This window comes from Neolamprologus multifasciatus, chromosome 16, assembly GCF_963576455.1.
Source record: "Neolamprologus multifasciatus chromosome 16, fNeoMul1.2, whole genome shotgun sequence".
Classification (NCBI taxonomy): domain Eukaryota; kingdom Metazoa; phylum Chordata; class Actinopteri; order Cichliformes; family Cichlidae; genus Neolamprologus; species Neolamprologus multifasciatus.
The window spans coordinates 25,260,065-25,287,315 of NC_140454.1; the positions used below are offsets into that span (position 1 = coordinate 25,260,065).

At 37.9% G+C, this 27,251-nt stretch overlaps 1 long non-coding RNA gene across 1 annotated transcript in view; it reads right to left on the reverse strand.

Moving 5' to 3' along the window:
* Window positions 1–23,775: 23,775 nt before the first annotated feature.
* The window catches only part of LOC146500920 (uncharacterized), a 31,613-nt gene continuing 28,137 nt past the window's right edge, over window positions 23,776–27,251 (reverse strand). Inside the window, exon 3 of the long non-coding RNA XR_014869901.1 lies at window positions 23,776–23,840. This is a non-coding gene — a long non-coding RNA (uncharacterized LOC146500920). The remainder of the gene's footprint in view (window positions 23,841–27,251) is intronic.

Genomic DNA, 27,251 nt, shown 5'->3' on the forward strand with positions numbered 1-27,251 from the left:
AGGGATTTGTTTATTTCCAGCTAACTCCAAGATATTTAAAACTTTTAAGATCTCACTGGTTGTGGCAGATTTAACATTGTTCCCAACCAAAGGGAAGTACTACAATTACAGTTTGTGCATTCTTATTTATTTATTTTGCTTTGAATAGGAAGTGTGATCGGGGAGTGCTGGGTAGGCGTCTGTTAAAAAGGGATTGGGAGTTACTGAGGAGGGAAACATAAACATTTCCTCAAAAGCTAGCCTTGAATCTATGGGCTGTGCACAGCAATTTTGTTTGTTATTAATTTGAGCCAAAAGACTGTGATTAATCATAATATTCATGAGGCTTTCGGCGTCAGAGTGGGAGTGACCTTGACTTCTCTCTCTCTCAACATGCTTATGCAAGCCCCGGAGTCAAGGAATATCAAAGGGGACAAAGTCCTCGAGATCTGGGGCAGAGACATCACCCACATCTGTCACGGACCTCTGGGCTAAACCAACACTCGGAAAGGCTGAACCACACTCTGGTTAAAATATCAGGCTTTAAGTGGTCTTCCTAACTTGAGCTACTAGTTAAATTTGGGTAGAGCAAAGCAGTGTGTGCGCTTCGTGTGTGTGTGTGTTTCAGCAGTGAGCCCATGAAAAATAAGATGAATGGATAAAGCTGGGCAATAAAATAATTTGAAAAATACACCACTGAATTGTTTCCTTGATTAACGAAGTTCATATTAATCAAAAGTTTATAATTAATGTGATTCTCTGAGTGTATTTTTTTTTCTTTTTTTAATCATTGAGCCAATCAAGCTGAAGCCAATCAGGATATAGTTTGTTCTGTGCAGGCAATCAGACTTAAGTTTGCTTGTACAGTGTCACCAATGCTTTGGAAATTAAGCAGTCACTGACTGAAAAGGCAAACAAGAGCGATATATGATCTCTTCGTGTAATTTTGCTTCTGTGAAACTAAAAAAGCACAACCAAATTTATATGTTACACCCAAGTTTTAATGGAGGCAGGAAGAATAACTAATTACCTTCCTTACATTGTGCAGATACCATGCTAGTACATTAAGGACGATTTATGTTAATGACAGTACAGTAAAATCCTTGCTGTCTCCTTTCATTCAACTTGTGCTCACCGTCTCTGTCTCTGATTGAGAAAGGCACAAGGTAATTATGCAATCAGTAAGTGGGCCTCTTAACAATATGCATTTTATGAGTGAAAAACCACTTCAAAGATGCTTTTAGAGGCGGGAAAAAAGGAAGCTCGGAAAAGAAAAATGAAAATACAAATCGGAGCCATCTGAATGCTAGTGGTGTTCATTTAGACACAATGTATTTAATTCTAATATATAAAAACACAGAAATAAGTGTTATACTTAAAACCATCATTAATTTGACTTGATGCAACAAACTTGTGCTTGGATTTGGTTCAGGTAAACAAAACCACTGTACAGGATTCTGACAAAGCCCCATATGTTTTGTGTTGTACTATTTATGTACCAATTTGGAGCCTCATGGTGTCAGATTAAGAATCTTATTAATAAGGAGTGTTAATTTAAAGCTATCTCATCTATTCTGGCTGTCTCCCATTTCTGTCAATTTATAGCACTCCGAGGGAGGCACCTGATGACCAGATAGACCAGCTCAGCCTTTCTCGAGGTTCACGTTCTGCAGCGCCAGCATTGGCTGTCAGGGACATTTAACAAAGAATTTGCATTATTTATGAGGCTACCTTTGAAATGCTTTCTTTAATTATGTTCCAAATTTCCATACAGGAGTCAGAGGCGCGTTCTAGCTACTTAAAATGTTCTCAAAACACACACCTACCTCAGCAACTGGAGGAACAACAGCTTAGCGTCTCGACAGTTTGAGTTGTGACACAAGTCCTGATTGATCATGTTTACTTCAACCATCTTGCAACTCGCATTACAGATAAACTAATTTTAACCAATTTACAACACTTAAAGCAGTATGGTTTCCTTGGTTACTTTTTGGTCCAATCACGAAGCACAAAGCCTGTCCTCGCCCCCTCCCTACATGTCAGCCTATAAATGGCAGATTAAGTTAGGGGACTTGGATAGATCCATTCTAAATAGCCTTGGGTTACACTAAAACAAGCAAAATAACGCAGGAACTAAATTACCTTTGTTTGTGCCTGTGAATGATATCACTCAAAGTCACTTTAATACAGTGTATCGTGAACTGTGCTGTGTGACTGAGGGTGTGTTTTATGATGCAAAATTATTACATGTTGATTCTGAATGTAGATCAACCTACAAAAAAAGATCGCATATCAGTTGTTTTCTGTAGCGTTTTTATGCTTTCAGTCATAAAATCTACCCAAGTAATGAGACAGACACATAAAAGAGTTAATGTGTGACACTGAGCGTGTTTACAGTGTGTCAACAGAGACTGAAGTACTTATGCATTTCTGCATATCTAACACAATAGACTGCATATGAAATATTGACATAGTCACTGCGACGTCTTCCATTTTTTTAAGCCATGTATGAAATGTCACTGTTAGCATTTTGGCCAATGCGTTTTTGGTGGGTTTTTTTGGAGCCATGACCGACCATAGCTAGAATGCGTGCTTTCTTACAGGGTGTAGCTTGGAAAGTTAGTGGTTCAATCCCTGACTGGAGACTGAACCAGAAGTGTTCTGTGATGCATCCATCAGAGTATGTCTGTGAATGTTAGACAGAAAGCACTGCAGCTTGGGTGAATGGAAGAATGGGATAAGCATGAGGCATCTTTGAGTGCTCCACTAGCACTATATAAGAGCCAGTCCATTGAAAAAAGCACAACTATAGACTATAGTTTTGCTACTGGCTAATTACTGCCTAACAAATTTGAAGAATATACTTAGTAGCTGTATGTTTGTGCTCAGGGTGTGTGACTGTGGGGATTAATTAGCTGTTAGAGCCAGTCTGAAGTGGCCACTTGAGGAACTGCATTTTTACTAGAAGCTGTGTTTATTGTCGACCAGTTATAAACAGGCAACAGTGATGTTTACAACTAAAACCTGCAATTTATATAGTTAAATTCAACATTATAGCGACTTATTTATAACCAGGGATTAAAGTGGGCCTGAATGATCCCGAACAGCATTCCAAATTCTACCATTTATATGATATTAACACTGCCTAGACTTCAGCCATGATGGCTCAAGTAGCATCTGCGTATGTTTAGCTAAATTCAGCTGGATAATCCACAGAGACAGTAAATCTCAGAGCAGCAGCAGAGGCACAGGTCAGCTGATTACAGCTTGTATGCAAAGAAAACACATTTACTGGAGCTCACAATACAAATTATTATCCAACTTCCTAAGTTATTCCTTTCCCCACAGCACATCTGATCTTTGGTTTCCTCCACCTTCTAAATCCTTTATAACCTTTATTAAATAAATTTAAATGACTGTAGCAATAGACTTGACACGATCTATGCTACCTCCTTTAACCTCTCCTCTGCAGTAGACATATATTTGCATTTCCATGTTGTCCTTCCATTAGCATGTGTAGTCATGTGAACAAAGTGAGTGGAAATTGTTAACTTTGACACATTTAGTCAACCAAACCTTTATTCTTGTTAGAAAGTGTTTACAAATGATGAACAGAAACAATGTACAAAAAAATGCCTTTTCAACAATTTTCAATACATTGTCAATATATCAATGGATGTAACACTTATAGGAGAAAAAGCTTTTCGTAGAAATTGTTCACATTGGCTTGTTGAATTTTTTTGACTTTTCTGTGTAAAATTTCTTCAGTGTTTTCTTGTATGTTTCAAATTCCCCCACAAGTGGGAATCAAACGTCCCCTTTGACTTGACCATTTTCTTCTCTTTAATCGTTTTTGGTGCATTTGCTTGTGTAGTTAGGCTCATTACTGTGTAAAAAGGTCCACTTGTTGTTTAACTGAAACTTTTGGAAAGATGGTTGCAAATTACTCTGTACTTCCAAAAGCATTCCTTGTCTGTCTTCAGCTGCTACTCTTCAGATTATATTCTTAATCATTTGGGTTTATGATGTCAGCCAATCCTTTGCAGCTACAGTAGCTTCAACTGTGGTGGAAGGCTTTCCACAAGGTTTAAGAGTGTGTTTATGGTCATTTTACAGCATTCTTCCAGAAGCTCAGGATAAGACACTGATGTTGGACTAGAAGGCCTGGCTCACAGTCTCGGCTCTAATTCCCCCCAGAGATGTTCTGTCAGGTTAAAACCAGGACACTGTGCAGGCCAGTTAAGTTCTTCCAAACCACACTAGCTTATCCATGTCTTTATGGACCCTCGCTTTGTGCATTGGTGCAGAGTTATGCTGAAATAGGAAGGGGCCATCCCCAAACAGTTTTCACAAAGTTGGAAGCATCAAATTGTCCTAAATGTCTTGGTATGGTAAAGCTTTAAGAGATTTTTTCACTGAACCTAAGGGGCTTAGCCAGGCCACCAGGTCAGGTGGTATCCCATCACAGTACCACGCAGGAGTTCACTGACCTCCTGAGAGCGACCCATTTTTTCGCAAATATTTGTAGAAGCAGTCTGTATGCATAGATGCTTAATTTTTTAAGCCTGATCGGAATGACTGAATCCACTGAATTCAAACCTTAAGTGTGTATCTAAAAATATAATAAAAAAGGATAAGATACAAAAGCTTTTTTAGGTTCTATTAGAGTAATGCTCCAAGGATAAAAAGCTGAAAAGGGGCTTATTCACTTGATTTCATAAACACCTAATTTCATAGACCTAATCATAACCATGACATACACACGTGAGACCTAAATTGCGCTTGCATAGTAATTTCAATTTTTAAAAAAGCACAGAGAACTACACCAACATCTTCTTTTATCAATGTTTATTAATCTTCTTTTTTAGCAGAAAGGATAACGAGTTAAAGCTGATATTTCAGTGACTGCAAATGTTTCATCACTGCCAAGTAAAACATTTGAGGCTGCAACACGCAGCTCACAGCAACACACGAGAATTTTGGGATTAAAATGTGCTGTTTTACTTACTTCAGACTGCGAGCAAACGTGTTCAAAATGTGATAGTAATATTTTGTAGAACAGATGCTTGAAAACTATGGTCATCAAAAATTTGAGAACAAATACAAGAGAAAGATAAATGGTACTCATGTGGAAGAATATTTGACAGTATTTTCTGGATGCATGACTAAATAATATCTCCTTTCCAAGTCACAGAGAAGTAATCAGGTGCTCCTTCAGCATCTGGCAGAATGATGAATTCCCTCATCGGATCCTTCAGTGAAGTGTTAACGTATTTAACAAATTGCATTCTATCACAGAGACACTGTGGGGAAGGGGTGGCAGCTGGGTAGTTGTGTTGTGGCCTTTGAGCTACTTTTTTTCAATTCTTTCTCATTTCTGTTGCTATTAAGCCAACAGCAAGACATATAAAAAATATGACCTGATATATTTATTTTTTTTAACATGCAAATGTGTAACCGGTGTGATTCTGCGTTGTGTCTGATAAAAAAGGTAAAAGAAAGAAAGACCTCCAAGTAAATAATTTGCCCACTCCAGCACTTACGACCAAATACAAACAGTGGGGAAGAGGGTTAGTTCAACCCACCACAACTTCCAAGCTAGCAAGGAGTATATATTCATGCTAGCATTTATGGCGCCTAAAACACATTTATGATACACACATACTACACACTTATAACATCTAACAAAAACAGGCTTAATAATGACAATAATTGAACTAAAATCACAATCAGAAACATCAGGGTGGCTAAATATGAATTATATGTGTGTTTTAAGGTGTTGGAAAGAAATGACACCCACCTCTCCCACAGGGGAATTGTAGAAAAGGGGAGAGACAAAAGGGGTACACTGTATTTATAGAATTGCACCAAAGAAGAAGAAGAAAAGAATGAGGAGGGGCTCTAACTGATAATGAACATAACTACAGGCTTGGAGGTCCTAAAAGTCAGGTATAAAAGGAACGGTTTGGGGGTTTAGAACACATTTTGTGTAATTATAACAATGTAATTTATGACCCTGTTACAAATGCAGTTTCAAGAGATAAATCCCATATCAGGAAACTCACACAATCTCTATAGATAGAGTCATAATCACACAATAAACCATAGTATATTTAAAAGGGTTTATGGATTAAATCAAAGCAGTATTGTGGTACTACTCAGTAGGGCTTTTCATATAACGATATATATCCGATGACGATATAAAAACATCTATCGTTTCATTTTACGCTATCGTTTGTTTCGTGGTGTCGCAAAATAAACTGTTTACGGCAATATTTTTTCATTATTTTGATGGTCACTGTAGTGGCCAGTGTTGGGACTAACGCGTTATTAAGTAACGCGTTACAGTAACTACGTTATTATTGTGGTAACGTGCACGGTAACTAGTTATTATGCCAAAACCAGGAACGCGTTACTCGTTACTGGGATTTAGATAGGCTCGTTATTCGTTACTTCGTGTGGTGGCTATCGCGGAGCTTCCACAGATTCTGTAACATTAGCAAGTGGTGGAGGCCAGCAGGTGGATGAAGGAAAAGGGAGGCAAAAGGAGAGACCCGAAGCGGCCGCTGGTCCGAGAGTGTCAGGTGAACTGAACTTCAGGTAAGAAGTTATAACCTGCAGTCCATCTGGGTCAGATATGAACCAAGTTTAGGTGGAGTTTATTTTCATTATGCTGACTTTTTCGTACTGCGTGCTAGCTAGCATGACGGAGTTTCTATACAGCTGGGTGGGTGCTATGTTACTGATGTTGAACTTTATTTTGTTCATAAGGTTAATTATTAGAGTTGCCAACCGTCCTGTAAAAAACGGAATCGTCTCTTATTCAGAGAAAATATCACGCGTTTTGTATTGAGCTGAAAAGGAACACAGTTTGTCCCGGACTTCAGCTACAATGAAAAAGACACAAAGCTGGAGTTATTCTGTGTTTACGCTGCACAGCTGCCTCTTCTTCTCTCATCCTCTCACCCTCTCTCTCCTGTTTCTACTTCAATCATGAAACTGATCAATGATCAGCTGATCGGCTTTTCTCTCTTGTTTATTTATCGCCCACTTTGCACCAGAAAGAGGAAACCAGCGGATGTCACGGTAAACAACAGCAGCATGTTTAAGCTTGATCAGCTGTTGTTAGAATTTATTTAATATTAATTAAGTATCAGCTGAAGTTTGCTGGAGCCACAGCTGTAAACCTGCTGGTCATGATATCGGTTTGAATATGTGGTGAGAGGGAAACATGAAGATGAAACCAGGAGATGACAGCTGGTAACTGTGCAGGGGCGGGTTTAGCAAAGTGTTGCCAGGGTTCCATGTAGGGCATTAAAAGGGAAAGGGGGGCACAAGGAAATACTTTTCTTATTCTCATTTAAAATGTCTCACTTTTAAAAAAATAATTATCTGAGTCTTACAACAAACGATTGATAGATTGATACATATATACCATCAGAACAGTGTACATCACTGTCACAACAGTGTTTATTTTCATTCAAAGGCTTTATGATTTTTCCTATAATGGTGGGCCGGTCTCTTGTCAAAATGCCCGGGACGATTTTTTTTGTCCCAGTCCAGCCCTGTATGCAGCTCATCTGCAGTCTGGTGTTACCTACATCTTCCTATTCAGAAGGCAGAATTTCCGAGTTCTGAGTACAATTGAAAACACCACGACTGCAGTTTTTGTGTTGGATGTAAAAAGCAGGCTAGGATAGAATCAGGCGTGGGATTTCTCTCGTGGAAATGTGCACATTATTTTTTCCTTTCTATTGGTAGGTGGCACAGTGCACTTGTGGCAAGTAAGCAAGCTAGAAGACTGGCAATCTTGCTGGGTATCCAGTTACGGAAGCAACACATTAACAAGAGAATTCTGAGTAAAACCAAAGTTACTTTCCCTAGTAACTAGTTACTCTGAAAGTAACGAGTAACTTGAAGTAACTGAGTTACTTTTGATAGAAGTAACTAGTAATGTAACTAAGTTACTAATTTAAAGTAACTTACCCAACACTGGTAGTGGCTATATTAATTTCTTAAAGTTCTCACTTTCTCTTATATTTAATATAACCACACTACAGACAGACAAGCGTTTGTTTTTATGCGTTGTCGTTAGCAACAACGACGGTAAAACCACCGCGTGTCCACTTGTTCCACATTAACCTTTCACAATAAAGCTCAAGATCCTTTTGAGACTTTTCATAATAAACTGAATCACGTGAAAGATGCAGAGTGTTTGCGGATGAGAAGCAAAAAAGAGTCGTCAGGTGCTAAAAAATGATAAACCTTAGACTCAAACGTTAGAACAGGCTTTTCCCCGCAGCACGCTGTGTAATAAATACTCATAAAAAAACGGCGGCTGTTACAACTTATGTCTAAAAATGTATAGTTTCATGCATCAGTTAACACTCGACTCCAGGTACGCGACGCCCAGCTGGAAACACTTCAAGCAAGTCGAGCTGCCCGAGATTCACAGAATTTATAGAAAATGTTAAATTTTTGTGATTTATATCGTTATCGGATGATAGATGTCTTAATATCGGGATATGAGATTCTGGTCATATCGCACAGCCCTACTACTCAGCCTATACTTTTTAAACAGTTCATGGCAGTTTGATAGAAACCTTTTCAGATCTGGATGAGCCTTAGCAAAAGTATAGGAGCTTATCACCGCCTTTGCAGCATTGATATCTACCAATATTTTTTTTTAAAACAAAACAATATTATCAACAATATTATCCTTTTAAACAACGTTTACCCTGGAGCATGGAAGGTTTGACAAAAAATAAAGTAATGGGAAAATGTTAGTAGTAAAAATGTTAGAAAATGTTCCCAGAAAATATTGAACTTACAAGTTCATTAAACAGAATTTTTCACTGCCTATTTCAGCAAAAACTCTTACAGTTTCTGAGACTGTGCTGTTTATTCTCTCTCTCTCCTCTCTCTCTCTCCTTAAATTCCAGCTGTGCAGAAAGCCCAGTCAGCCCTGACTGGTTAGCTCCCACAAGTCTTTGCAAAAACCCAATCTCTCCAATAAGGATATGTTAAGCAGAGCTGGATATTGCACTCGTATATGGTGCCCACTCACTTCAATATAAAATTGTAAACCTGGTACAAGAGCCAAAAAAAAAATCTAGCCTCTGGGTTTGCATCCACATTGCGTGGCCCACTGCACAACAGCATTAGTGTTTCCCCCGATGACCCTGCCTCAATGTTTCCACTCAAACTTTAAACTGGAATCTATTATCTAAGTGCTGGGAAAGTTTTACAAACATGAAATGTTCAGGAATTAAAGATTCATAATAGAAACACTACAAACTGACCTTGTTTGCAGTTTGAGGTATACACAACTTTTTTTTTTCAACATAGTGTTTTTTGTTCGGATACTGTGAATGGTCATGGGAAGCAGCAAGGGTATGTGAATAGCATCATAATAACCACTTGCAAAATAAAACCTTCACAAAAGCACATGGGCCCTGTACTATGAATCAAATCCAAAATGCTCAGGAGATGTTTCCTTTATCTGTCCTCACTTGCGCTACGATCAGCAATCAGGCTAAGTGGTCACACGTCAGTGGTTATATACTCAATAATATAACCAAGGTTTTCCCACTCTAGCTACGAGTGTGTTCTCATGTAAAGTGGTGTTGGTAACATCTGACCAATCACAACCATGGATAAGTTTACTTCAGCAGCAGAGTGAAAAAATAGAAAGAAGTTAAATTTAATACAGCCTGAAAAGCAACATGGACACTGCAGAGAAATTAGTGCTATGTGTGAATATAGCAGGAGAAGAAGATAAGATAAGCTCATTATTAGCCCCACAGCTTAGAAATTCACAGCATAGTTGACACACCAAGAATAAATAGATACAGCATAGCCTAAGAGCAACAATAGCTCTGTTATACTGGAAGAAAGCTACCAATATTAATAAAGTTTAGCCTACTTGATACTAGAAAGAACAGCTTGCAAAAATGCTGATTGTGTTAACAAAGCTATGAATATCACATCTCTATCATTAAGACAGAGAAGAATCTGACAGATTGCAATTACGGTTACATTAAATTAATATTTAGATGCGTGTAAGATCGTAATATAATTTATATAATCGAAGCATAAACATAAAAATCATGTCCTGTTTTATTATCACGTATTAATAGTTATAGAACACTAACATTTCTGTAAAGCTGTTTATAGCAGAGATTTAAAAAAAAAAACAATCAAGGGATTTGCATCTAAGAATCCGTATTTATTACTGATGCTGATCATGAAAAGACTTTATATGCTATTTAAAAACAGATCCTAGTATCTGTGATCAGATGTCCTTTGATCCAGGACTTGGATAAGCTCAAATCCTGTTTTTAACCTGACTTGACCTAAGGTGGTTAAGCGTAGTAAACTGAGTCACCTTTGTGACACACAAAACTCTGGCTTTAAGGTCAACGTAGGTTGCTAACCCATCTAATCTGTCTTTGCAGTACAACCATCTGCTGTCCAGTCAGCCCTGAGTGTATAAATAGTCCCGTCTTGCTTTTGTCAAAGTATCTGTTCTGTTCACCGGTTACATACTCCGTGATCTCCAGTTTTGCCTTGCTTCCCCTGTTCTTTCGATTATTACTTTTCTTTTTCCCCGTACTCTGTTTGTACTTTATTACCTCTTCCATAAATGTTGTTCTATTTCTAAACACGATAGCTCGACTTTGTAAGGATGTAGAGTGGGGTCACATTAACAATCCAATAAAATTTGGCATACATCCACCACGATCTTCAAGGTCAACTTAATTAATTCAGAAAAAGACTTAAAACTTGAAAAAAAATCTAGGATTTTTACAAGTGTGGGTCTATTGTCACTGTATAAAAAGTGCCGTTTAAAGATATGAAATATCATATTGCATTTGTCCTCTGAAAGATACTGATGCATGGGGATACTAAATGTCACATTAATTTTTTTCAGACCTGTTGTTCCCATCAAAATCAGCTCGTGTTTTTCACCAAATAGCAAATTGTCACTTTAACTTCAATGCATTCTTTGTTCTATTGTGAATAAAATATCTTTTTATGACATTTGCTAATCATTGCATTGTGTTTTTACTTTTCCACAGTCTACCAACTTTTTGGATTTGCCGTTGCAACACATCATCACATGAAACTATGCAGTTTTAAACAATATAATCTGATCCTTTATATGATTTTCAAACATATCAGTATATGTGTATCAAAAATCTAATATATCACCCTGCCCTACACATGCAGTATCCTTTATTTATTTTTTAATTTGACTGTGATTTCTTCAATATGCGACATCCTGTGTGACAGTGGCAAAGACATGTGGACGACACCCAAACAGATGGCATGATGCATCCAGTCTTTGAGGCATGTTCTTAGCTTTGTCATTAAGCCAGCTAGTTTCTAATCACATGGACTGACTGCAACCCCTCTTCCACACCGCCTTTAGACATTTCACACATATTAACTAATGACAGCCTCTTAACAGTGCAGCTTACAAAATGGGAGGGGAGTCAAGTAAATCAACTCGGAGTGGGTGGTATGACTTTACTTTGCGGAGACAGAGCCGAAGATGTAGTGAGGATGTGGGGAAGACACGAGGTGCAAGAGAAGCCTCCAAGAAAATGGACATGGACAGAGAGAGAGAGATTTGGGAGATCTAAAATAATAGTGACATTGTCTCTAGACAGCACTCATTATTTCTCTATTCAGTGAGCCCAGTGCTGAGGGGACATGGCTGAAATACAACTTCAGAATACATTTGACAGCAGGAGCAGAGATGAGGCGGTGGATTTACAGTGCCATACAGTATCAGCATAATATTCAACTCCTGTCATCACAAATCACAGTGCACAGCACACTAGATAAAACCTACAACTTATTTGCAGAGAAGAGATATTTTCTGTTGGTTTAAAAGGAGAGGTAGGAAAGATAAAGCCCATTTGATTTTGTGCTACAAACATCACGCCAGCGTATGCAATCTCATGCCAAATGATATGTGGGCCATCGTGGCACAGATACCTCTCTGAATCTGAACTTACTTCAACAACAATTTGACCTGAGAGTTATCTACATCAACTGCTAACTGAAACAGTGGGCGTAAAAAAATGCGAAAAATAATATCAAAAGATTTTTAAAGTAAAAATAAAGGTCTTGTTTAAAGATAGCGTCGAAAAAATGTTATTTTCTCCACAGTCAGCATGGTCAGTCATCTGCAGCTCAACGCAACAGCTACAATGCTTTTAAATGGTCAAGAGATGCTCGGCTCCAAATACAGGTGACCTTACAATGGTTATGTGACATAGATCACAATTAAAAAAAAAAAAAACAACAACATATGACTAACAAAAAAAATAGCTTTAGGACTAATTCCTATAGCAGGCTCATGCTTCTGGATTAGTAGCCAACAACTGTAGTGTAACTCTATACAGTGGCACAGTTTAACTCCATCTTACCTGAAAACCAAGCAGCTTTTTAGACAAAATGTAAAAAAAAAATGTGGCTTTTAATTTTTAAGGTCACCTCCACTCTCCCTGTCTCCTGGATGGCTGGAGAGGCATTGAAAGTGCTCTTGTCTTCAGAAGCGCTTAAATGGATCATTGCAGTACAAATACAACAAACATGCTTACTGAACAAATGACTGATATGAATATTTAGTTAAAGGACCTTATGGGTAGGAAAGCCTTAGATTTACTGATTTATAATTAAACATGATGATGCTGCTCTTTGTGATTTTCATTTCTTTTTTTTTTTTTTTTTTTTTTTTTTTTTTTTTTTTGCCTGTCCCGTTTGGTTCTTTTGCCATCAGAATTATTGTCTAAAGGCGAAGAAAGATGCCCAACGGATTTTCTTTACCAAATTGACCATCCCAGCTTTGCCGTAATGGTCCATTTGATTCACCTTTTATTCTTTATTTTATTTTCACTTGCTGAATACGGGACAGACTTGACTGGGGGAAAGAAAAGGGAGAAAGAAAGAGGGGAAGAAAAACAGTTGAGAAGAGGGACGGGGGAGAAGGGCAAAAAACAAAAACCAACAGAATAAGCAGAAGAAAAAAAAAAAAAAAAAAAAAAAAAAATACATATATCGATCACCTGGATCACCTGTTGAGAAAGAAAAAAGAAAACAAGCAGAAGAAAACGAGAGTAATACAATAAACCACATCACAATGATATATGGGAATATGACAGTAAATACTAAATATTAAACATTATTGTGCAGCACGTAAGATCGACAGCACAGTGTGCATTGAGGTAGGAGCCAAAAAGGGTGTAGTTTGTGTGTGTGATCACCCGTGTGTACACCTGTGAGCATGGACGCGCTTGTTTTCTTAAAAGGTTCCCTCATGTAATGATCTGCTAGAGGGTGTGGGGGGGATTTTCATTTCTTGAGTTGACTGTTCTCGGACTCTGCTTGCAGTTGCTTTTTTGTATTTTCCCAGGAATATATGTGTTTTCCCTGTTTTGGACTTACATATGTCAGTTATGTAATCCTGTTGCAGCAGCCTGAGAGACTGACTAGGCTGCAGATGAGGGCTGACCAAAATAGGACAGACTCAATTACTATAAACATTTTTCATCATTACTTTGGTATTTCTTTCCCAGTAATTATCAAGATTGTACTATTAGCCAGACCCAAAACAGATCATGGCATCTTTAATGCCAGGCTCCTTTTTTTCTACTTGTATGTAAAGCTATTCTACCCTGGCCTTTGTTGTCTTTTTCATTTGTAGTCTAACTAATACTGAAGTTTGCAGTCTTGCAAATTGCAAACTTTAAATGATAAAAAAAAATCAAGAAAACTTGTGCTTAAACCTAAAATAAACCAGGATGAAGAGTTTTGCAGGTACCTAGAACATCCACAACTTCTGTTTTCATATTGTTATCCATCACAAAAATAAACACCAATATAATCTGACCAGTCAGCATGAATATGATAACAGTGACAGCCAGCTGATCTCAGTGCTTTGCAGGAGAGCTGATCTAATTAGCACCATCAAATTACAGCTGATGTTTGTCAGGCTGCTGTAGAAACGTATCTTCCAGCTCTGTCAGTTTGTCAGGTCTAGATTATATTTTAAGATTGGTCAGATACTCGTTCTACACTTCTGTCGTAGACAGTAAGTTGAAAGAGAAAATTATAGTTGCGCACTTCTTGTCTGAAACGCATTTTGGGCTGCAAGTAATTACTATTTTCATTATGGCTTAGTACAATGATTATGTTCTCAATTAGGTAATTGTTTGGTCTATTAAAGACACCAAAAAAAATGCTCATTCCAGTTTCCAAGCTTTCAGTGTGATGTCTTAACACGTAGTGGTTGGATGCTTCAGTTTATAGATGATTCTAGCAAATATTCAAGAACCAAAATTGTTGCTGACTAATCAAATGAACTACTTCTTTCAGCTTCAGGGTCTTGCATGAAAAGTAAATGCAAGCTTTTTCCCCCAGTATAGCAGAGGGCCTCAAAAACAAGAATCCTTCTAAATCATGCAGCAAAACATGCATGTTGTACTCACTAATGCACTATCTTTCTTCCAGTTATATGTGGTGCAAACCCAGAAAGCTATTGTCCTCTTAGATTCACTTTTGTCTTGCTTCATCTTTGTGTCTTTCGTGTAAAGAAGTACTTTGATTACACTATTATTCCACTGATTTGGGATGAAAATGAATGTCACAGTCCGGACAGTAAAAAGCACTGAACTATTGAACGTGCCGCTCTGAATGAATAACAATGAAGTACGAGCATAAGATCAAGGAGAGTAGCACTCTGTGAAGACATGAATAAGTAAGTAAAACAAATCTGTATGCTGTAAATGAGTAGGCCATATTAATCAACTAAATGACTGTGTATGAGCTGCCCTTTAAAATCACATCTGTCCCTGGGGAAGTGCTAGCTGTTAATATTTAATACATACATGTGTAGTGTCACAAATCAATCTGTCATACAAATTAGTTCGAATTAATTCAATTGGTGGTCAAAAAGCCATCTGATTAATACGAAGTGCCGACGAGTTTTTCTCGTTTTGTAACAAAAAGCAGTTTTTCCACTTTTCTTTCCAAACTGCACCATGATGATGATGAAGTATTGCATTTCTGTGCTACCTTAGATATAAACGAAAGGGCAAAGTCATTCCGTGGTTTGTTAAAGTTAACGTGGCACAGGCACTATTAGTGCCAATGGATTGTTTTGTTCCGGCTATACTTTGGTAAGCACCTGAATAGGCCGGGTGTTAAACAGATATTTCTAGCTGGCGTTTAGGTGGCAGCACATCATAAATATGTATGTACCTGAGGTGCTCATGGAAAGCAATAAGACATCATCATCACAGAGATCACCCTGCTGTCACTCCCTTCTGCAGGGCCCATTAATAAACACTGACAATCAGAGCCCTTGACCTGCCCCTGCCACCCTGGAGGGTTGAATGAGAGGAGTGGCCCTATTACCCTGATGCCCCTAAACACTCCTTTTAGGGGTTTGGCTCCAAGGTTCTTTACATTTAGATTAAATTTCTCTGCAACAATTTCTCTGATGCCCATTACCAATTTGCTACAGGAATATATTTTGATGATTATCATTACTTAATAGTTATAATAGTTACTTGTGGCAGTCGCGTTGAACTAAAGCGATCGATCGATAGCGATGACTTGACTTAGATTGACAGATTTCAGATAGAGGATTAATATGCTAGCACAGTTCCAGGAACAAATGAGAATGTAGGACAATCACACACACAAAAGATAACATTTAAGCACTGTGTGTGATTTACAGATAGTGGATAGACACATGGATTCTGTCCCATAGAGTGTACGTTTTTAAAGTACACTTTAAAAAATCCCTTCAGTACACAGAACTATTTCTGCCATCTGTGTGCACAATTACTCCAAGTGCTAGTGGAATCCTGTCAATATATTGTTCATGCTTCAAAGACAAAATCGTCATATCAATGCAAACCAGCAAATACACCACACCTCCATGTCAAATCAGCATCGGACTAATCTGAGTCTCTTTGGAAACTTTTTTTTCAGACAAAGAAACTTTATTTCAGATATCGTGGTCCATCTTCATGTAAAAGAAAGAAAGTAAAAGCAGCACAAGGATAAAACAAATTCCAAAAGCGAGACTAATATCTAATTTCAGAGCAAGTTCAGTTCAGGCCATTGTGACCACGTTTTCAGAATCCCAAAAGGTTGACTCTGGACTCTTCATCTAGATGTAACGTTTTCAGTGGGAGAAGTGTTTTGTCACTCATCAAAGTGACTTCTTCAGTCTCAGCTGACTGCAGGTTTCCCCGATCTTATAAACAATACATTACACAATGACTGAAAGCCCACTGAATGAACAATGGGCTGTGAGGTCAGTTCCTTGATCATTAATCCGCAAATGATGATTTGAGCATGCATCAAGACATTTTCAGAATCAGTCGATGAGCAAATAAATTCATGCATAAAATTTAGGAACATGAATAGTTAAAACACATGTTTTAGTGAGATCCGTTTATTTATTTATTTTCATTTTTGCTGTAATATAAGTACTGTATACAGAGGAGTACAGTAGGCTCTAAAAAGAACTATTTCACCATCATCTGCACACATGCAGAATTCATGGGTCAGAATTTTTTGCTTGTGCATTCAGTTTGCTGCTCTGGTGCTGCACATCACCATCAACACAGAGATCACTCCTGGTGATGTGACTCGAAATCTGACTTAAGTCACCAGGTTTAGAAGCTGATCGCTCAAACATGATTAAGGGAACAATTTGTTTCTGATCCTTCTTAGCTGTTCATACTTCTTCTTCTTTAATGCTTTAGAAAAAACATCCACACACAAATTTAAAAGAACCAACTGTCCTTAACAGTGATGCTATTTTTGGATTAATTTATACTCGGCCCTCTGTTTGTCGCCCTTTCTTGTTTGGCTTGTTGACCCTCTGCAGATTTTCACTACTTCTTTTTCCTTCACCCCAAAGCTTGCTGTTGGTTTTTCCATTTCCTCTGATGTGTTTGTTATGGTCACCCTCCTTTTCATGTTTAATACAAGCCGGGAAACTATGATATGACTCACGAACACCACCCCCCGCCATGGAGTGCGTCATTGGTGCCTTTGATTTTACATGTTTATGCTCAGTTGCTTGGGAACACACGTATGATCGTATCTCTCAGCCAGCACATCCAGAAAGCGGTCGCAATGAAACGTTTCAGAAAAAGCAGAACACAAACTAAATATCGGATTTAAAAAGATTTTTTTTTTCCTTTTATTTAATTTCTTTTACATTTTAAACATATACATCAATCACGTAGATGTGATTTTACCAGTTTAACTGTGCTACATTCATGGGTGACTTTATAATAGAGGAATAATGTTTGAATTCCACAGCAAAATTCAACACTGCATTTCCATTCACTCCAGGGCAGCAAGTGTCTATCCAGGTTTAAGCAAGTAGCCTTTATGACGAGACAGGCAAGATTTTGCCTCTAGGTAGCAAACGCATTGGTGAATGAACAGGAGGGCTGTCACACCTAGCTGTTCTCCTCGGCCTGTCTAAGAGAATTAACCTTTGTTTATCCATACCTCCTTACCAGGGCTTCCACAGCAAGCCAAGAGCCCCTGGGAGCACTGTAAGCATCATCACTATCTTCCTCATACCTCCACCCACTTCTCACCATCTCTACAAGATGTTTCGTAGATGTGATTTGTGATTAGAATTACTGCAAGTAAATTAAAGCTGGATTTTAAATTGTCTAAATATAACATAAGTAATTGATATACACTACATGGACAAAGGTATTGAGCCTCACTTTTTAATCTGTGAATTCAGGGGCTTTCGGTCTCACTGCCACAAGGATATAAAACCAAACACCTAGTAATGTAGTCTGTCTTTACATATAGTTGCGAAAGAATGGGCCGTTGTAAAAAGCTCACTGAATTTGAGTGTGGTACTGTAACAGGATGCCGCCGCTGCAACAAGTCAGTTCATGGAAAGTCTTCCTTCCGAGGTATACCATGATCAGCTGAGGTATTAGTGGTATTTTTGCAAAGTGGGAGCGTTTAGGAACCACAGCAAGTCAGCCCGTAAGTGTCACACCACATAAAGTTACAGCTGAGGTGCATCGTGTACAAAAGCTCCAAATCTCCTCTGACATTAACATCAGCACAAAAGCTCTGTGCTGGAAGCTTCATGCCATCGTTTTCCATGGCCGAGCAGCTCCTGTTCTGTATTTCTTTACTTAGTTTTATTTATTTTGCTGTTTTCAAACAAATAGTTGATTCTGTTTGAAACTGTGCCCACAGACAGTTTATGGTTTCAGTTTAAAAGCAAGATAAAAAGAAAATAAAGGTTTTTTAAAAAGTGTTCCAAGTAAGGATTTTCCCACTCCTCATTAGGAGCCAGTTAATTCCCTTTAATGGGTGTCAGGAGAGATTTGTCACATTTAAACCTCTAACGTTTAGTGTGGGGTTCTCTTTGGCACTGAAATATGTGAAATATATGCAAAAAAAAAAAAAAAAAAAAAAAGAACTCTTTAAGGCCCTCAAAAAAAGATACCTATGAGTGTGGTAAGGGATTTTAAAACACCTCCGTATTACTTTAAATCAACAAGTGCTAATAACGGTCCAGCTCCAAAGTAGGACACAACAATCCCAGAACATCAAACCAGTAACTGCTGATATCTTCTTTTCAAGTCTGTCAATTTACTTGTTTGCAAATCTACAATAAACTTCCATTAGATTCCCTTAGCTTGGCTTTTTTCTAGCCGTATGACTGTACAGAACAAGATTTAGTGCATACAATCAAAGTAATTTTATATCTTAAGTTGTAAAACTTTGAACAGATATAAGTGAACAGACCAGAGCTTTTGTTTAAGATGACTGTTTCCACTTCAAACAGATGGAACCACGAAGAAAGCAAAACACAGAGACAGAGAAATCTCCAACATGTTAAAAAAATACTATAAAAAAGAACCACCAAACATTTACCAAGAGGTGCAAAACTTCTGCAAGGCGGAGCTTTGTGTGTAACTGTATGCACCTTTGTTTTGATCGTTTTTAGAGACATTGGTAATTCTTCATATGTTTAAGACAGACTTGCATTGTCTAATAATATCGCGAGTCATCCCTTCATGCATTTTATCCACAACTAGCCACACTCACATACAAAACCAAGTTGGAGACAGCAATCACACTAATATGCAGGTCTCCTGGAGGACACCCGAACAGGCACGGGAAGAATGTGGAAAACCCACAGAATCTCCAGATTCCAACCGAGACGAGGCGCCAGTGCTAACCTTTGCACCATCATTCCACCCAATTACATAGGCATGACTAGTTTTAACAACAATATTAATATCAGATTAGGGGTGACCGTGGCTCAGGGGGTTGGGAAGCGCATCTGTAACTGGAAGGTCGCCGGTTCGAGTCTCTCTGTCCTGGTCGTTGTGTCCTTGGGCAAGACACTTTACCCTACCGCCTACTGGTGTTGGCCAATGGTGCGATATGGCAGCCTCGCTTCTGTCAGTCTGCCCCAGGGCAGCTGTGGCTACAACTGTAGCTTGCCTCCACCAGTGTGTGTATGTGAGAGTGAATGAATAATGGCATTTTAAAGCGCTTTGGGTGCCTTGAAAAGCGCTATATAAATCCAATCCATTATTAAGTATTTTAATAAAGTTATAAATCCTATGAAAATAGTAATAAATATTTCCTACAGGAAGACCCATGGTACAAAGTCTAAGTGCTGCAGGTGTAAATTACTACATAATTAATGCCACCATATAATGCTCACTTAATTTTTAAGTGTGCTGCAACCCAGATAAAGACCTGAAGTAAAGTTGTTGGTGGGCAAGTGTGTTGATTTAAACAAAAAAAGAAAGAAAAACAAGGACTTTTTTAACGTTGCATTGAAATGATAGATTCAAAAGAACAGGTTTTGTGTAACACCTATGATTTCACGCATTTTACTATGAAAATAGGCCAACCACTACAAGTTATCTTTTATGAGGGCTACTACATCTACTTCATCTGTGCTTTACGAGTCTGACTATGATATCTGTGAGGAATTCTTTTTAATAAATTAACTAGCAATGGACTTGAGACGACAATTCCACGGAGGTACCACTTGTCTTTTAGCTTCTGCTTCTTTTAGCTCTCATTCCTATTAAGCTGTGATTTATAGGTTCATAAGCATAATTGCTGCAGGGCAGCTGCACCACTGCATGATTCAACTGAGTTTTCAGGGTGTCAACTGCATCACCTGCTGTTCTGCTTGGAACTAGACATCACAGGTAGGAGGCTTCTGATGAATAACATAATGCACAGCCTGGCTGCAGTCGAGAAAAAACACAGCACGAAATGACTCGAACTGAAGAGGAAGAGGGAAAAAAAAAAGTGTGAACAGTGTGAAAAGAATCACCAGCTTTCATTTCATGCAAGTCATCAAATATAAAGACTGGACCCCCTGCTTAAGCCTTGTGACTTAAAGAAGTAATTAATGAAATTGCTGGATGCGTTCTAATAGTAGAAGCAGAATACAGGAGATGACAGCCTGCTGTGCGCTCTCCTATTATTACAGGTGCACATTTAGAAATATCAAATAGGACCTTTGTGTTAAGGTTTGCATTACCTTGCAACTGCTGGCAGCTCAACGGCCTTAAAATGTTTGCCTCGTTTTGCATTTCAAATGCAATCATGGATAATTCTGTCGCAATTTATTTGAGTGACAGCATGACGGTGGAGTAATGACTGTGAAAGAGCAGTTCATCACGTAGTATCTTCATATTCCAAATTACAGACATAATCCAGAAATCCAGAGTGTGGCAGTCCAAATTTTGGATCATTTCTTTTTTTTTTTATTTAGTCACTGTTTTGAAGGAAATGTTTTAAATATTCCAAAAATGTAAGGGTTTACTTGCAGCCAAACTAACAATTGCAAACTAAATCTTCAGCCCGTGAACTTGATTTTTTTCAGCTCTTTTTGACCAAAATGATAAAGCATAAAAAATTAAAAAATAAATAAAAGGAATACCACAGAGTTTTTTTATTTCTTGGGCCAAAAATAAATAGAAGAAATTCAGATTTACGAGATGGTTAGGTATTTCTATACATATAACTTCTTGACCATATTGGCATAGAGTTACTTTTAAATGACCTTCACGTGAGAGCTGTAAAGTTGCTCGCTGCCTTTTTTCTTGCATTACATCAGTTAAAGCACTGAAAACAAGAAAAGGTCATTTTCTGCCTTACTTTTTCAGTACACACGAGGAATGCTAAGAACAGCTTTGCAATATCAGTAAGTAGTACCCACAGTGTAGGCTTTAAAAATGTATCTTAATGCAGAATTTAATTTAATTTGGTAAAAAACACAATAACCATGACTACTCATTCAGAACATCTCCAGTTGATTACCTTATTTCAGCTTATAGTAGTTGAGGTGATGTCTACTTAAAAGTTAATTAATTAGACAGATATTGCTATTGTTTCAATGGACAGTCAATTGGGATAATATTGGCATACTGACTTTTTAAAATATAAATGATTAGATTTGTTCTAAATAAACATTTAAATCAAGACATTTCTCTTCTGAAACACATCACATGTACAAATGCATAGTTTGTACAGACATATTTTTGTACCCACTCATCTATTAGTGCTATTGACTGCTTTTCCAATTTATGGAGGCAATGACAACTTAGACCCATGACAGTGCTGGAGAAGCTTAAATACGTTATTCTGAAACGTGAAATGAAAACTGTGAATTCATCTAAATTCTTCATGTACACTCACCAGCCACTTCATTAAGCGTATGTTTGACTTCTCATTAACTTAGATATCTAATCAGCCAATCAAATGGCAGCAGCTCAATGTAATTAGGCATGCAGACGTGGTCAAGATGACCCGCTAGCATTCAAACTGAGCATCAAAAAGGGAAAGAAAGGTCATTTATGTGACCTGACATGATTGTTGGTGTCAGATAAACTCATTCGAATGTTCCAGAATCTGCTGAGATTTTCCCACACAACCACTTCTAGGGTTCACAGAAAATGGTCAGAAAAAGAGAAAATATGAAGTGAGAGTCAGTTCTCTGGGTGAAAAAACCTTGCTGATGTCAGAGGTCACAGGAGAATAAACTTACAGCTTTAACCTGTTAGAAAGGCAACAATCACCAGTTTCAATCCATGTAATTGGAGAATAACATCATGGATACGCATCAGCTGTATATGCACCAAAATCTGAGGAATGTTTAGAGCACATTGTTGAATCTACGGCACTTCTAATGACAAATGACGTCCAACCCATTAGTAACAGAGTGTATCTGGTGTACCCAATGAAGTGGCCAGTGACTGTATAAACTTCTGAAAGTATTAAAACGCCAAGTCAACTCCACTTACTCCAGCACAAAGAGCATACGAATGTTTATGTAGTTATATAATATAAATAACAGCTTTAGATTTGCTGACAGAAATAACAAAGGCATGTTAATATCTCGCACACAGTTCTGGATCCATTATGACAGAAGTTATTTATCACTGGCAAAAGGATAGCAGCACAGTACTGCAGCACATCTTGGAAAGATAACAATTATAATAGTTTATTCAGTGGAGTGAAAACAATAATGACTGCACAGAAATGTGTACATTTAACAGCAACAGCACTGCCTGATTTTCCCTTTCAGTAAATAATATTGATTTCTGAAATCCACAATTTATTATTTAATGACAGCAGTCTATTAGCATCGGTGATTGTTACTAGGTCTGTATTATTTTTGCAATCCAAAATAAGAAAAGGGAAAAAAAAGCCTCAGAATTGCACAGAGCATCTTCAATTTAACTTCTCATCTTTTGATTAGTGGACATCACAGCCTTGTGTTTAAACAATAATTGATTTGTTTCCACACTGTGTGTCTGAAATCATTGATTTGAACACTTTGGCGGCTGCTATTGTACTGCACTAATCGGTTTGCAGTGTGGGGGTGTCAAAATGTTATTATGAATGAAAAATCAAAGGAGGATAAGCTGCACGACGCTTTCTGTGTGATAGCCACTATTTTAACGATGCCATTTTACGACGGGAGATCTGAAATGATGGATCCGATACTCAGACTTTAGTAGGTGGTGGTAGTGGTGGAGGCCAAGTTATTGCTTTTTTCCTTCATGTCAAATGAGAATTGCCATACTTAATATTACATTGTGATTTTTCAAATGGAAAGCTTTTGCTGTGCTGTCCAGTTTTGTCTAGATCGCTGCACTGACTGTATTCTGACTGGATGACATTTTTCAGTTTCCATTTAAATATGCAGTAACTGATCCTTTTTTATTTCTTATCTAGAGGTAACAGATTGCTGATGTTGTTAGGTTGGAGAAACAGGTAGTCTACCATGACTTTTAAACGGGTTAGGAATCTGCTTCCTCTGGTTAAACATGGTGCCATAAATACAATAGTTCTCATTCCCAGTGATGCAACACATCTGTAAATAAACTCAGGTTACCTTTCTTGATAAGCATCCACTGCTAGACATGGCACAGCAAGGTTTAAGGAATAAATAGTTTTAGCAAAATTCCAGACAATTAAAAGAACACAGATCAGTTTTTAATACTACACAAAAAAGACAGACATACAGGAGTTTCTTATTGAATCATTCATTAGGTTACTTCCATCCTTGCTAGATGATATCACTTACAGTCTAATTTCAATCATATGGATGCTGGATGATATGGATTTTGTTTGTCAGCAAAAGTAGTGAATCTCATGTCGGTGTGATAGATTAGGTGCTGCTCATCCTCCGGTTGATTCCTTTGCTGTTCTGTTAGAGTTTCTGGAGATATGTCTTTTCTGGTCTCCTCTTTAGACACCATTGTTTTTGTTTCTTTTCTTTTTTTTCCTCCTTCATCCTGTAAATGGAGGCATATTGAAAGTACCGAGCATGAGCGTAGCTGTGTGTAATATTTCTCTGCATATATTACTGAATAATGCTTCGTGACAGTGAACAAAAACAGTAAAGAGAGAAAGCAGCTGTCATACAATCAAAAATGTTTAATTCTTGCTTGCATATGCAGTTTGCATTCACCTTAGTGAACATTCAAGAATTACTTGAAAGTTCCTTAAATAAATCTTAACCACATAACTCCCTTTGGACAGCATCGGAGTAACTAAGTTGTGGATATGGTGATGGAAGAGAACTGTGACAGCTGTGGAGATCAATAACAGTTCACAGTGTTATTGCGCACAACTTAAACGTGCAAGCTGGCATTCAGTAAATTAAACATTTTGAGTCATAACTGAAATAATCTCATTAATCTTGAAAATAAATTGATCTTGTAATCAATTTATTTTCAAGATTAATCAATTTTCAGTGTTCTTTGTTTAATTCTTTCCGTCCCCCCTTTTTTTTTCCATTTTGAAATGTCACACAACAGGGTGTTATTACAGCTCCACTAAATTACACTCGGCATTGACACTTCAGTCACTGTTGTAATATTTAGACACATAACAGTGCCTAAGGTTGTATTCTGCACTACAGACAATCCACCATGAGTGCTAAAAGTGCTTCAATTATACATCACATGGACTTTTTGGTAGCATGATGCTGCACAGTGATATATAAAAATACTGAGATTGGATGGTTTGATGCTTAATTAGAAACTGTTTAAAGTGACACTCAACCACCAAATTTGTCTTTTATTTGACTTAAAGAAACCCATGACAGGCAAAGCCCTTTGATATGTAGCAGCAAATCTTCTGTAAAATTCAGTTTGATCAGATCAAGTTCATTTCTGTGATTTTAAGGAAAGAAATCCTCTCAAACCCAAACACTTGTACTCAAAAGGTGGCCATATTTTACATAAAATAAGCATTTCATTCTAGTTGCATGTTTGTGTTTTGACAACAAAGCTCTTCATCCTCTCCGAGCTTACCTACTGGCACGCGATTTAACGAAGGATAGTTTAAGCATTCGAAATATATACAACATTGTCATATTATTCTTGGAGTAAAAGGGGAGTGTCAGATAACTAAAGAAGGAACAACTTAAGAAAAAACCCGTCTAGTAAATTAGACTTTATTCCACTTCGTTAATACAGTGCAGGTTGTGGAGAAATTACACCTTGTACCACCGATTCCATCGGTATGAACTTCTGCCGGTTTACAGTTGTAAGGGAGTAAGGATGTCCCTGTATCATTATCCCCGTTGTCAGCTGCAACCCTGTCATATATGATGCAACAGGCATAAGGCACAAGAAAGGATGAATCATAGCAACACCATGCAATTTGTGTTTGTCACTTGTGTTTTAATGACTGACAACAGTCTGGATTTTAAAGGTTATCTGCTGAGTTTGACATCCAGCCTAAGTAAGAATGCCCTGTAATGCATCAAATGTTTAAAATTCCCATCTTACTCTTGCAAATGTCCATAAAATGAAGGGACATCAAATACTTAAAAGTAAGTGTACCATTTAATTTGAAGCTCATGCTTTTGATCACCAGTTCCTAAATTTCAAGAGTGCTTTCTGTGACACTGTGAAGAAACTCAACATTAAGAGTCACTCTGTCACAATTTAAAGCACGCTGGAATGGCTTTCCTCTCTGCTTTTGCCAGTGCTCTGTTCTTTCGTTTAAATTGGAATATTTTCCACAGAGATCTGGCCTTTGTGGAGCTGAGCCCTGAAAACATTAGCTGATTATCAAACAGGATTCCGGTGCAAAAATGAACTAACTTCTGAGGTTAACCTCCTGAAGTCCTGCACATCTTAAAAGAAAACCCATCAGTCTAGACTTAGCCCAATGTGACAAATTAAAGGAAAACCATCATCATTTTTACTGGCATGGTTTAGGCCCCCTTCTCCCCTTTAAGGAAGGGTCACTGGAAAGCCATACAAAGTTGCTCTGAGTGATGACCTTTATCCATTGTAAACCTGACAGGTCTCCTCTATGATGACAATGCCCCCATCCACTGTGCACAAGAGGGTCAGTGATGAAAAAGAACCTGAATTATATCCAGTCAACATATCTCAACCCAAACAAATGGCGCTCTACCCTACCATCACCAAAACACCATGTGATTAACATATTCATAGCAAGCTTTAATATGCAGGCCAATCACAAAAATACACCACTAGGGGTGTAAAGCTTTACAAGTGATCTACTAACAATGTGCTAAATTATACACTAAGATGCAGCTGGGTTCTTAAATAGTGACGATCGTAATCTACCAAGAGCAACACAGCTTAGTGTCAAAGAAATTGTGACATAACTAGCAAAATATGTTTCTACACAACAACATGCTACAAGAAGATAAATGAGAGACGACCAAAGGACACTGATATGTTTAAATAGAAGGGTGAAGCTTCCAAGGGAAAACTATCACAGAAACTCACACAGAAGATAGAGACTGGTTAGTGTCCCACTGGCATCCATAGGTTGCTGGAGGTTGCTGTCCGACGAATAGACACAAAAATGTATGCACCTAAAAATCTGCTGCCTGTGGCCAAAACAAGACATGCTTTACATCAGGCTGGTATTGGCTAATAATCACCTCAGGAGTCTTTAAATACAGGAAACAGAAACCTTAGTTTGTTTTAATGCAGAAAGTACATAACATATCTCCATGTATGACTCTCAACTTTATGTTTTAACTATTGTAACTCTTATGTTTGTCTCTAGAGGACAATGTGTATTCCCCATTTAGTTGGCGAGTGGTTGCTGGAGGTTGCTGTCAGACGAATAGGCACAAAAATGTATGCACTGCAGTGCAGCACCCTAAACTAAAACTTCTTGCAGGGTATTGCCATCACACGTAGTTTGAGTGGAAGATGCTGACTTCTATGCATATGCTTGCCCACTGCTCGACAAGAGGTTGTGAACTTGAAAACATGTGATGCAAACTATAAACAGAGACCATTCGTCTGAAAGGTAAAAGTTGCTTCTATTGAAACATGTTGATTTGCAGCCATTTATGTCACATTTTCAAGTTTCACTATTCTCTGCTCATTGAGTACTTTGCTGCTGCAGACAGAATTTCTCCCAGTGCAGATAACGTAGTGCATTCATAATTATAAGACAATAATAATGGGCCCAGAGCAATTTTCATATCACAACGAATTTCCATGATAAATGATGATGTACGAAATGTTTGCAGCACAAGTGTTTGCCCTGACTACATTTCAAATGAGACTTTGAACGTCAGGAAGAAAATTCAGAAAAAATTGTTTTTTAGTGAATGACAGTTGTTTTGCCAAATTTGTGTCATTAATGACAGGACTGCTGCTTAGCAATTACTACAATGACAGCATTTACACACTCTTCCA